Below are 13,554 nucleotides of genomic sequence, written 5' to 3' on the forward strand. Positions count from 1 at the left end.
TTTAGCTTTTGTTCAGATTTTTCTTTCACTCTGTTGGCCTTTGTCCCTGTCTTTGTTTGGCCTTTGTTTTCTCTGTTTCGCTCTTTGTTCCAACTTTCTTTAGCTTTTGTCTGGTCGTTCTTTAGCCTTTTGTTTAGACTTTGTGTGGCCTTTGTGCCGTCGTCTTTGTGTGGCTTTGTTGTAAAGTACGTCTTGGTTGAAGACCCATCAAAAACACTTTCTGTAACGAAAACCCCGACGCATAGCCTCTCCCTATATATTCTGCATGTGTGGAGGTGGCCCAGCTCCACAAGGGCCTGGTAGCCACAGGAATCTCTTTCACACAGCAGCTACTACCTGCAGGTAAGAGGACTCCGAGGCAAGGGCACACATTCCCGCGGGTGGCAGGGGAAGTCTGCCACAATGGCAGTGGGGGGTGGGAGGTTGTAAAAGAATGGAGCTAGCGAAGAGAGAAAGAACACTCCTTTACTCTGACCTGGGCAAAGGGGCCTCCGACATGTCCCTGTTGGTGTCTGGGTTTGCCTGTCCCGGGAAACATGCTTGTATTTTCTTGGTTTTACACCTTTGTTGCTGGAGAGAGATCAATGGTGCTGTTGGTGTCTCCCCCAACCCTATTTCTTCTTTCATTTATTGTCATGGCTTAAAAATGAGTTTTTATGGGTCCCCACCTCTCCCTGAGGATTTATGTTCAGTTACTGGCTAACGGGGAAGAGAGACACTGTCCCCAGTCATGCAACCAGGTAGCACTGGATAGTTGCCCATGTTCCTGTAAAGAACCCTAATGAAACTCATTGGATTTTACCCCTCCCCAGGGATGAAAACCGTGACAGTAGAAGGGGAGGCTAGTTGGGAAGAGGGAGGGGATCTTCAGGAGTGGAAGGAGACAGGGGAGAATGGATATGGCATAGATAGGACTGAAATAATTATGTATATGTGTAAAAATGATATAACAAAACCCACGATTATGTACAAGGAATATATGCCAACAAAAACATTTAAAAAGGAGTAGATGGAGTTAAAGTTAAAAAAGAAATACAAGTGAGTTTTCCTTCTTCCTTAGGCACACAGCTGGGTTTGTAAGTTGGGGTGTGCAGCAGTGAGACCTAACTGCAGTGATGATGTTATTGCTCTGTTTAGGCACACAGCTGGGTTTGTAAGTTGGGATGTACAGCAGTGAGACCTAACTGCAGTGATGATGTTATTGCTCTGTCTCATTCAGAATCTCTCGGAAGTCATGGGAGTCTTCAGTCTCTGGCTGAGGGAAAAAGTGAAAAAGATTTGGGCCAGGGGAATAAAGCAATGAACTTGGCTATAGTATTAGGGAAAAAAATAGAGAAAAGGGTTTGAATGCTGTGTGAACAGAACAGGTAGGCATGAAATGGGCTAAAGCCAGGTACACAGATCTGCTGTTTGGGGAATATTTAGGATGCAGGGGATTGCTGGTGAGTAGATCTATGGAAAAGTTGTGAACAGTATGAAGATTCCAGCTGTGCCTAGTTCATGCAAATGCTAATACTCTCCACATTTGCCTGATTACTCTTTCTGTATGTCAAACACCTGCGCCTTGCCCCTCCCCCAGCCATTGAGATGAAGTGCACACATCATTGATGTCAGGAGCATACTAATCTGCTGTATAATCTAGAGCCTCCCCTCACCCCACCCCCCCCCCAGCTCACTGATGCCTTTAGCAGCCTGTCCAGGCTCACATATTGCTTTTGGTTGTCTCGTCTCTTCAGATTTCTTTAACCTGCAAATGTGTCTAAGACAGCCATTATTTGACAATCTTGTTTATTGTTGTTGTTGGTGATGTGTGTGTGTGTGTGTGTGTGTGTGTGTGTGTGTGTGTGTGTGTATTATGAATGAATGCCTAGGTAGACTCATGTGTGAGTGTGTAGAGGTTAGAAGCCAATGTCATGTGATCTCCTCTATCACTTTCCACCTTGGTTTTTGAGACAGGGTCCCTCCTTGAGCCTTGTTAGTTGACCTAGAGGGGTTTGCTGGAAGCCCCAGGGATGTGCCTGTCTCCACTACAGTGCTGAGGTTAAAAATGTACGGTGCCCATGACTGGTTGTTATGTGGGTGCTGGGGATCTGAACTCAGGTCCCTCATAGCAGCTACGTTACCCACTGAGCCATCTCCCCAGTTAAGACATTGGCAGCTTGGAAGCTGTTGTCAAATGTCCTTGAGTGTTTGGTCTGAACGCAGCTGAGAGGAAGCAGCTTTTGATAGAGTTATATTGGCTGATGCTATGACCAGGCTCCTGACCAGTCAAGACACGTTCTCCCATGGCTCCAGCACTTCCACTCAACACAGATCTCACCCTCACTGGGAAAGCATGGCATGGGACCGTGACTGCTGTATCTAAAGAGTCACCTGTGGTTTGATGAGTTTTATGCTTAAAGGTTTCTGGGGCTGGGAGTGTAGCCCAGTTAGTGCCTGTCACGAATGCACAGAGCCTCAGGTTCAGTCACTGACACTGATGATCTGTATAGTTGCAGGGACACATACCTATGATCCCAGGACTCAGGAGAATCGGAAGTTCAAGGTCATCCTCAGATATACAGAGAACTGGAGACCAGGCTGGGCTAAAGATCCTGCCTCCAAACAGACAGATAGACAGACAGATTATGTATTCCTATGATGAATCATTCGGGGCATTAAGAAGGTGTTAGACCCCTCCTTTTTCTCAGTTAAAACAACTGAGGGTCAGGGTAGAGAGGGCTTTGGAGGCAGGGGATCTGGGAATGGCATCTGCTCCCGATGTCTAGAATTCCGCTGGGCTGGGACTGGACTAGGGTGATTGCACCTACTGATCATGTAAACTTTTAATCCAAGCTCCGTTGAAGAGTGACTAGGATTTTAAGGGAATACCTAAGATCTCCATACATGGAAATGATAAGAAACTCATAAACATTTGCGGCTGAATTGCCCTTTGATATAAATGAATGCCATAGTTGTATATCCTTGAGTTTAATGGGATTGAGACCAAGCATCTCCATGTATTCCAACATCCACTCCCAGCACAGACCTCTTCCTTGGTGGGAATTAAAACCTCAAGATGTTTCTAAGGCCAGTTAGGTCGTCTTACTCTCAAAACCTGTGAGGCAGAATATACACACATCTCCCAGGTGAGAGAACAGAAAGAGGCCACCCTGTGATCACACTGACCACACCACCCTGTGATCACACCTGACCACAAGGAATAAATCCTTTCCTGCTTTTTACTGACTAGTCTCTTTAACTGGTCCGTGAGGACAGAAGGTCAAGTGTAGCTAGTTTGAGCTGCCAGGGTCTGTCCAGCTCTGGTAACAGCTTTAGGTATCCTGATTGCTGTGTTAAGGCCAGAGAAGTTACCACGTGGCTTGGCAAAGGCTTTTATTTTGTGTTTTGATTTCATGTGTATGGGTGTTTTGCCTGCATGTATGTATGCGTACCATGTGTGTGCCTGATGCCCATAGAGGTCAGGAGAGGATCTTGAGTCCCTGGATCTGGAGTAAGGATGATTATGAATGACAATGTGGTTGCTGGAGACCAAACCCACAGCTCAGCTGGAGCAGACAGTGCTCTTAGTTGCTGAGCTATTTCTACAACCATCAATAAAGTGTTTTATAATTAGTTAAACATTCCCACGATGAGCCATCTTGGTGTGGAAAGGAGACACAAAGTCCCATTTTTCTCAGTCAGAAGAGTTGTAGACCAGGATATGCAGGGTCTGGGAGGCCAGGAAAGTCTTGTGGTTGAGGGTTAGTCTGCTTCTCACAACGTAGAAGTTGGCTGGGCCAGGTCCCTTGGCTTAGACCCCATCAGCCGGGCTCGGAGAGTGACTCCATCTGCTGGCTGTGCAGCTTACCCCGACTCCTGCTGTTCCTGTGATCCTTAAAGCATCCAATAACAATTCCGCAGCATCTATGCACAGAGTGACCATGGAACCAGCCTGCTTAAAAACTAACCTGGATTTTGTCACTATTCTGATAGGAGTTCCCAGCAGCAGCTGCGCCTTGGGGCCTCAAGAGAGGCACTAGCTTTCTGAGGGACAGATGAAAACCAGGTGTCAGAGCCTGTATTTATATTGTCATTAGTATTGTTATTATCATTGTTGTTGTTATTGACCTACATTTTAAATCTTCCTGGAGGCCCAAGTTCACTGAAAAAACAGACTACTTCACTTCCCTTATAATCCATGTTTCTTCACAATGACTTAGTCCTTCCATAAGGCAACGGCAGTCTCACAAGTGAATAACCCACTAAATCATAGATTTTGAGTGAGTTGGGAACTCTAGAACCACAGTGCCTTCCCAACGCTGAGGATATGTAGAAGTGGTTTTCCTTTATGCCTCAGTTTACCTGCTACCACATGGAGCTTTTCATTGGCATCCAGGTTCCTGGTAGTCACACCTGGAATAGTCTTGGCACCACCAAATACTATTGATTAACTGATGTTAACCAGTCACCGATGTGTAGTTAACTTAGTGTTAAAACTTGATGTCATCAAGAGGAAGTTAAAGAATTGTGGGGCTATGGTATGCATGTGGCCACACACAAAATAATTTTAAAAAATGTGAACAGATAATTTAAAGAATTCTGAATTAACTGAAAGTCTACATTCAGGCATTCTTCCTCTTTGTTTTTTATTTTTGATTTTTTTAAAGATTATGGCATGTTTCATTTTCCACTCATTCACCCATTCAATTAACAAATATTTGTTGGAAGTCCCCGTGAGCTAGCACCTGGAGATCCAAGTGTGTGCCAAGCTCAGGCTTCACATTTTAGTGATAACATTCAAAGAACTGCACGGGAACGATATTAAATGTGGAGGAGAAAAGACACCTGGAAAGGTGTAAAAAGGAACGTCCTAACAGTTCCAGGAAGTTCTTGGTGATGAAGAGGCCTCTGGCCACACCAGGCCCTCACGCCTGCACAACAGCTACCTTATCAACTGAGCTGTCTTCCCAGTCCTGACTTAAAGCTTTTTACTTAAGTTAACCGATGGTTGTCATTTTTTTCCCCATAGTGATAAGATGGTACACAAATTAGCACGAGGTTTGTCCTTCATTACCAGACTTTCAGACAGTGTCCAGATCCATCACACTCCATCTTAGGACTGGGAGAGCAAGCCTCCATGTGAATTCCACCTTAGAACTGGGAGAGCAAGCCTCCACGTGAAACACACTTCACTGAATTGCAGCCAAGTCTAGCATGCTAACTGATCAGTGTGTGCTACCACCTCATTCCTAGGGGCAACGACGAACCAAATGAGAATAAAGACAAGCTGGGAACAGAATCCTGGCTGCCGGATGTGTGCGGATGAAAAAACAGGTATGGGTCTGCATCTAAATTGTCACATAAATGACTGCAGGTATTCAGAATGTCACAGAAGAATGTAAAATCAGCAAGATGCTGAATAAAAACACCATCCATAGTCACTGTTTCTCTTATTTCTCCATCCGTCCTTCCCTCCCTCCCTTCTTCCCTTCCTTTCTCTTGAGATAAGGTCTCACTATGAAGCCCTTGCTGGCCTGGAACTCCATATGTAGACCAGACTGGCCTAAAGCTCACAGAAATCCACCTGCCTCTGTCTGGGTACTGGGATTAAAGCTGTGTGCCTTCATGCCCAGCAGCTTAAAAACTTTTTATAGCTTGTCAGTCATCTTCTGGTATTCTAGGTGCAGAGAACAGAAATATGAAAACAAATTCTCTGTGTTAGAGAAAGCATTTGTCCACTTACACTGCCCTTTACCACACACAATAGCTGTTCAATAGAAAAAGGGTGTTCTCTCTCAGACCCTCGAACTTTACTCAGGGGCTCCCTCTGTGTCTTTGTCTGAGCTGGGTCTTCCCAGTCTTGTTGGAAGGAAGTTTCCTCGTCTCTGCAGTGGGGGCTATTTTGTACTTCACATCCCTCCAGCTTTGAGAATGAGGTCACTATCATCCTTCCCTCTGCCATTAAATCAGCATTCAAGCTTGTGCTCTGTTCCCAGAGCGGTCCGCAGCTGGCTTCCCACTCACCTTCTCCACTGATGGTTTTTAAATAGAATTTCCCTCTTTTTGTCCAACTCCAAGGATTCAACACTCCAGTGTATTATCACCTTGTCTCATCCATGTAGCTAGAGTTTTCCTGCCTTGTCCACAGTCAGGACAAATCTCTGTCACCTGCCAGTCCCACAGCCGCTCAGACCCAACCAAGTAAACACAGAGACTTATATTGCTTACAAACTGTATGGCCATGGCAGGCTTCTTGCTAACTGTTCTTATAGCTTAAATTAATCCATTTCTATAAATCTATACCTTGCCATATGGCTTGTGGCTTACTGGCGTCTTTACATGCTGCTTGTCATGGCGGCGGCTGGCAGTGTCTCCCTCCACCTTCCTGTTTTCTCAATTCTCCTCTCTGTTAGTCCCACCTATACTTCCTGCCTGGCTACTGGCTAATCAGTGTTTTATTTATTGACCAATCAGAGCAACATACAGACCATCCCACAGCACTTCCCCTTTTCTTTTTTCTTTTTTTTTTTTTAAAGGAAGGTTTTAACTTTTACACATCTCCAAAGCCAGCTTGGTATATTTGGGAATTTGGGTGTAGCTTCTCTTACTACTTCCTGCTGGAAGGGGGTGTTGTATCTTACGGGGATACAAAGAAAATTTTAGGATTATGGAGTGGTCCGTGAGGGTGTATTGTCTGAGCCAGTTGCCTTGAAACAGTTCTGGATGTTGGATCATCTGGGCCATGGTGTCATTGGAGACCTTTCAGGGGGTCTTGGCTGATCAAACGTGATGTATCTTAATCTGGAACAAATCCATAGCCTTTGGCTTTCTGTGGAAACAAAAGCAGAGCCTCCTTTCCAAAACAACATATCCTTACATCCAAATTTTGAAGTCAAGGTACCTTTAAAATATATATTTGGGCATAACTCAACAGCGTTTGCAATCAAATGTTTTTCTTCAGTTACGAATATCAAAGAGAACATAATCCAGACTCTGTGTGGTAGCCATCTTTACGTGGCTTATTTTTTATATTACCTTGAGCCTATTGCTTTAAACTGCAGCAGCATTCTAAGACTGAAATGGCACTGTGGCTGTTGGCTCTGCCCACTTCAGCTTCCCAACATGGTGGTGGTACATTTTTTGCCAGCTCTGGGAGCCATCAACTCTCAGAAATAGTGGGTCTATGCTTCTATCAAAGCAGCATGTAGCCCAGAAACTTCTTTTTGTTTTGTACTAGCAAAGGCTAAATCCACCACGCAGCTTAATGTACCACTTGCAGAGGCCTCATTCCCGCCATACTGCAGGTCGAGCGTGCATGCCAGGAACCCACCATAGTAGATAGTAGCTCAAACACGCAGGCTGCTGCTAACTTGAAAGAGACAACTAGGAACTGTTTATAGATCCGTTTTAGAATCTTTTTACTCAGGTTTAGGTGGAAACTCTTGCCAACACATTGGGCGCCATTTGTAGCTGGAGTTTTCCTGCCTTGCCCACAGTCAGGACAAATCTCTGTCACCCGCCAGTCCCACAGCCGCTCAGACCCAACCAAGTAAACACAGAGACTTATATTGCTTACAAACTGTATGGCCGTGGCAGGCTTCTTGCTAACTGTTCTTATAGCTTAAATGAACCATTTCCATAAATCTATACCTTGCCACGTGGCTGGTGGCTTACCAGCGTCTTCACATGCTGCTTGTCATGGCTGCAGCTGGCAGTGTCTCTTTCTGCCTTCCTGTTCTCTCAATTCTCCTCTCTGTTAGTCCCACCTATACTTCCTGCCTGGCCACTGGCCAATCAGTGTTTTATTTATTGACCAATCAGAGCAACATACAGACCATCCCACAGTACATCCGTCCGTTGCCGCGCTGTGGACCTAGTCAGTACCGTACCACATCAACTGTGCAAGCAGCCGGCTCACTCGCTGTCTCCCTTCCTTGCAATTTGTTCTCCTAAGTATCCATCACAGTCATTCTTTCTAAGGTGTTTCTAGTCTACATGGTGCTCACTCCTCTGTCTGTCTGTGAGTCCATACATCTGTCCATCAGTCCCTCTTTTCTAGCTTGTTTTTGTTGTTATTGTCATTTGACAGATTCTAAATTCCATCATTGCAGTCTTGCAAATCCATTGGCAAATCTCAGCTCAGACAGAAGTGTCTCCTCATGTCTACATTCCGCTACTGAGAACAGCTGAGTGCAAGCGCAGTGGAGCAGGCTGGGAACACTTCAGGCTTGTGGTCTGGGTTTCCTCCAGACCTGGAGAGCTGCTGATGGACTGCTGTCTTTGCCCTCTTTATCCTCAAATCTTCCCCTTTCTTGTTCTCAGCTGATACCTTGGTGTAGTTTTCTCCAGTCCTGACTGTCCCATGGTCAGGACAAATCTCTCTCACCTGCCAGTCCCACAGCCACTCAGACCCAATCGAGTAAACACACAGAGACTCATATTGCTTACTAACTGTATGACTGTGGCAGGCTTCTTGTTATCTAGTTCTTCTATCTTAAATTAACCCATTTCTGTTAATCTATATGTCGCCACGTATTCCTTGGCTTTACCTGCTGCCTTTACATGCTGCTTCCTGGACGGCAGGCTGGTGTCTCCTCCCACTCCACCTTCCTGTTCTCCCAATTCTCCTCTCTGCTAGTCCCACCTATACTTCCTGCCTGGCTGCTGGCCAATCAGTGTTTTATTTATCAATCAGTCATCCATAGCACCCTGGTTCCCATTTCACTGGACAAATGGATGTGAGTGGATGAGAATTTCATCTGGCCCCATTACCCTTCCTCATTTCATTAAAAAGTGTGTGCATGCACATACTGCCCGCAGAGGCCAAAGAGGGCACTAGATCCCCTGGAGGTGAAGTTACAGGAGGTTATGAGTCACCCAATATGGATGCTGGGAACTGAACTCTGGTCATCTCAGAGCAGCAAGAGCTTTGATTCGAGTCATTGTTCTTACCTTCCGTCTCCCCCCCCACTTTTTTTTAAACAAAGGGCCATGCGTTCAGCCCCCCCCCTTCCCATGTGCTCTGTGTTCTCACACCTGAAGTTTTCCCTCAGGAATATTGTTAGCTTTCTTCTGATTGTTTTACCTTCTTTCCTTCTGTAGATGTTTTGGACAAACACATTTGCATATTCCCACCTCTCTCATTATGCTAACTAAACAAATCAACAGGCCAACACTCACCCAGACATCAGTACCTCCCCCAAAAGCCCTTGTAAACCACACACCCTCCAGGAACCACATTCTGTTCCCTCCATTCCCCAGCTTCTCTCCTGTTTTAATTTCTCTGTCCAAATCCTTAGCTGAACTTCCCTCCACAAACCCTCAGATCTGGCTTCCACATCAACCGCTCTAAGGGACAATTCTTACTGTGGTCATCATCATTTCTGTGCTCTTTAGAGCAAGCTGCTTTTGGAATTATCCAAGACATGCGACCATTTTTGAAGCCCTTCTTTCCTCCCATGATCTCACAGCTCTGGGACCCACCTCCAACTCTTGGCTTTTCTATTCAGTCTTTCACCTTGCCTGAAAACGTGGAGTGCCCCAGGGCTCAGGCAGAGCCTGTATTAGTTGTTTTTCTCGAAGCTGTGACTACACACTTGACAAAATCGACTTGGGGAAAAATGGTTTGTTCCGGCTCACAGTTTGAGTGTGCAGTCCACCACGGCAGGAAGGCGTGGTGGCAGGAAGGCGCGGCGGCAGGAGTGTGACCAGCTGGTTACATCACCATGGCAGTGGAAAGCAGAGAGAGATGACTGTTGTTGTTCAGCCTGCTTTCTTTTTATTAATTTGAGCTGCCAGTCCAGGGAATGATGCTGCCCACATTCTGGGTGGATCTCCTCTCCTTAGGTAAACCTCACTGGAAATGCCCCTCTGGACACGCCCGTGAGCAGTCTCCTAGGTGATCCCGAATCAAGAGTGATCATACATAGTCTTTTCTCTTTCCACATTTAGCCACCCACGTGGCTTCAGTCATCACCTTTGTATGCTTTATCTCCAGCCATACTTGTCTGAACTGTCTAAGAGACACATCAATGGTGCCTTCAGCTCCCAGCTGGACTTTTCCCCAGCCATGAACCCAGGATGATATGATTATTTGTTCACTTTAAATCTCAATGGGGATTCCAGTGTCCAGGGGCTGGAGAGTCAGCTCAACATTTAAGAGCACTGGCTGCTCTTACAGAGGACCTGGGTTTGGGTCCCAGCACCCATATGGCGGCTCACAACCACCTGTAATTCCAGTTCTAGGAGATCTGACACCCTCTTCTGGCCTCCACAGGTACTATGCACACACACACACACACACACACACACACACACACACACACACACAGACAAAACACTTATACACATAAAATAAAAATAAATCTCAAAAATATTTGTGTCCGCCGGGCGGTGGTGGTGCACGCCTTTAATCCCAGCCCTCGGGAGGCAGAGGCAGGCGGATCTCTGTGAGTTCGAGGCCAGCCTGGTCTACCAAGTGAGTTCCAGGAAAGGTGCAAAGCTATACAAAGAAACCCTGTCTCGAAAAAACAAACAAAACAAAACAAAAAAAACAAACAAAAAAATATTTGTGTCCATAGATGATAACACATTGTATAATTTTAGCTTTAAAATGGTGTATTATTTATATAATAATTTAGATTACCATAAATCTTGTTTATCTTGCTCCATTATAGTAACTAATGATCATATCTAAAAATTTGCCTCATGTGTTATCTATGTGCTTGAAATGCCAAACTTGGGTTACAGATGTTCCTCCTCTTAGAGTTGCTATGAGCAGAGAGACTTTGTTCATCAAGAAGTAACTCTTGATGGGCAGAGGTGGTGCACGCCTTTAATCCTAGCACTCGGGAGGCAGAGCCAAGTGGATCTCTATGAGTACGAGGCCAGCCTGTTCTACAGAATGAGATCCAGGACAGGCATCAAAACTACACAAAGAAACCCTGTCTCGAATCCCACCCCCCACACAAACAAAACAAAACAAAACAAAACAAAACAAAACAAAACAAAAGTAGTAATTCTTGTGTAGTCTGTGAGACAGTCGTCTGTGGAGCAGCCCACACTCAGTTGTCTTTGTTGCCTAAAACAAAGCAATACAACAAGACATTTAACATGACTTTGTGTTCCCAATGGGCGACTGCCTCCAGGATAACTGGAACCCTTTTATTCTGTTGTGTTTTGCATAATCTCCAAATCCCTGTTGGATTTTGGCATCTTGTGGCTGTCTGCAGAAAGGCTCCTAATTCAAAATAAATGCTTTTATCATTGTCCATTACCTGGTGCTGGTTTGTCGCCAATGACCAGCTGTTCAGTTTTCATTGTATTAACGTGCAACACACTCATCATCAAGGGGACACATGGAAAAGAATAACATCCCTGGAGGGCTATGAATTCATAGCCTTCCGGCCAGTGTTGGCTTCCTTCTCTTTTCTCTTTTGGTTGCTGTGGATTGATGAACATAGAAGCTGCTGTGTTTACAGTGTAAATCTACACTCAGAGGGAAGCATTAGCCTCTGGCCCAAGAGAAGATTAGTGGGCGTTAGATGCTGCTAATGTTCTCTAAGGGAGCTGGTGGATTTATTCTGCCCGGTGATCATTGTTTTCACAGTGGAGACACTGGATGTGTACCAGCAGGTGCATACATTCCTTCCTTACAAGGAGTCAGGGCTCTTTGACAACCCAGGGATCACTGGTCTAAGTGTCAATAGCAGTCAGTGCACTGCCTGTGCCCCTCCCCAGCACCTCTCATCGGCTGCCCTCTCCTCTCCTCTACTGATGTCACCTTTTCCTTTTCTGTGGGCCCATCGGGATGGAAGTGAGCTGATATTTTCTTGCTGTTAATTCTTTTTCTCTGAGCACTACAGAGTCAAGCATGTCTGTAGATAACTACCAGCTGGTCCAGGAAGGTGGGTTAGCAGGTGAAGGCACTTGCTGCTAAGCGTGGCAGCCTGAATGTGATTTCTGGGACACATGTAAGCTGGAGGTAGAGAATCAAGCCTGGTAAATTGTCCTCTGACCTTCACATGCACACTGACGTGTACACCTCTGACCTTGTAGCTTTAAGTCATCACAAGACTAAAGGCAATGGGTTCATACCTCGGTGAATGCAATGCCTTCGTAAGCCCAAGCAAGGCATGAAAGAACGGAGGAAGATTTCTTACCAGCCACAGGTAAAGAGAGCTCTGGAGTCATGTCCAAAGCCATGATGTCCTTGAACAAAGGAAGCCTGGGATTTTATTCAGGGAGTCTACAGATCCATACAGGGAGGGCCCATTGCTGGGCATGCTCAGTTAAGGAGCACATTCATGAGCATCATGGGCTAAGGAGTTCATTCCTGAGCATGCTCAGTTAAGGAGTGCCCTCGTATGCCATGGAGCACATGTTTAAAGATTAAAGATTAAAGGTATTTAGCTCAGTGGTAGAGCACTTGGGCCCTGGATTGGTCCTCAGCTCTGGAAAAATAAAATAAAATAAAGATTAAAGGGATAAACAGGAGTACCGCTGGGTATGATCTGCATGCATCATGTACCATCATGTTTTGGCTGAAAATGAATGAAGATTGCTTTGAAGGTGCGTTGATGTGGGGGTCATTGCTGAGGGTGCCTGTCTCCCTTAGTGGGTGACAACACCACAGAGTGAATTTTTTTTTTGTTCCATGAAGCAGTCTGTATGATTTGTCTTCCTCCTTCTCCCGCCATTTCTCTTCCTACTCTTCTTGTTTCCTGTGTTAGAATGAGTATCGTGTCAGAGTTTAGAATCCACTCTCGTCCACCTTGGTTGGGTCCTGGCACCACTTTCCCCGATTCTCTGCCTCCAGGTGACTTCTCTGTATCTCCCATTTGCAAAGTAGAGTGACGGTGACATCACGAGGGCAAAGAAAGTTAAACACACAAAGCACTCAGCAGTGCCCGGCTCGTGCTCCACACCACGCGCTTGCTGTTACCTCTCCAGGATCCTCGTCCCAGACATTTGGTCACATCACACCCAGTCAAGAGCACAGAGCACTGATTAATTCAGGTCTGCTTGTGTCCGGCTCACCTTTTCCATTTCCTTTCTTTCTTTCTTTCTTTCTTTCTTTCTTTCTTTCTTTCTTTCTTTCTTTCTTTCTTTCTTTCTTTCTTTCTTTCTTTCTTTCTTCTCTTCCTTCCTTCCTTCCTTCTTCCTCTCCTTCTTCCTTCCTTCCTTCCTTCCTTCCTTCCTTTTCTTTCTTATTTTGGAGGCAGGTTCTCACTCTCTATATAGCTCTGGCTGTCCTGGAACTTACTATGTAGACTAGGCTAGCTTCCAACTCAGAGAGATCTCCCTGCTTCTGCCTCTTGAGTCTGGGATTAAAGGTGTGAGCCACCACTGCCAGACCCTTTTTCCTTTCTTATACAGACCATGATCTCCTGCCTAGGGAGTGTGCTGCCCACAGTAGGTGGGTCTTTCCACATTAATTAACATAATCAAGATAATCCCCACAGACATGCTTATATGCTCAACAAGATCTAGAAAATCCCCCATTGAGACTCTCTTCCCAGGTGTTTCTAGATTGAATTAAATTCATAGCTAAAATTAACTACCAAACCACCC

The 13,554-nt window shown here is 45.4% G+C and overlaps 1 protein-coding gene across 2 annotated transcripts in view; it reads left to right on the forward strand.

The window, feature by feature from the left end:
- The first annotated feature begins 210 nt into the window (after window positions 1–210).
- LOC114681266 (myelin associated oligodendrocyte basic protein) overlaps window positions 211–13,554 on the forward strand; it is a 32,919-nt gene continuing 19,575 nt past the window's right edge. Inside the window, exons 1-2 of one of the 2 annotated variants that reach the window (XM_028854699.2) lie at window positions 211–342; window positions 5,236–5,316. The gene's annotated coding sequence lies outside the window, so the exon portion shown is untranslated. The remainder of the gene's footprint in view (window positions 343–5,235; window positions 5,317–13,554) is intronic. The other variant, XR_003732880.1, reaches the window with a different exon arrangement.

This window comes from Peromyscus leucopus, chromosome 7 (assembly GCF_004664715.2).
Source record: "Peromyscus leucopus breed LL Stock chromosome 7, UCI_PerLeu_2.1, whole genome shotgun sequence".
Classification (NCBI taxonomy): Eukaryota; Metazoa; Chordata; class Mammalia; order Rodentia; family Cricetidae; genus Peromyscus; species Peromyscus leucopus.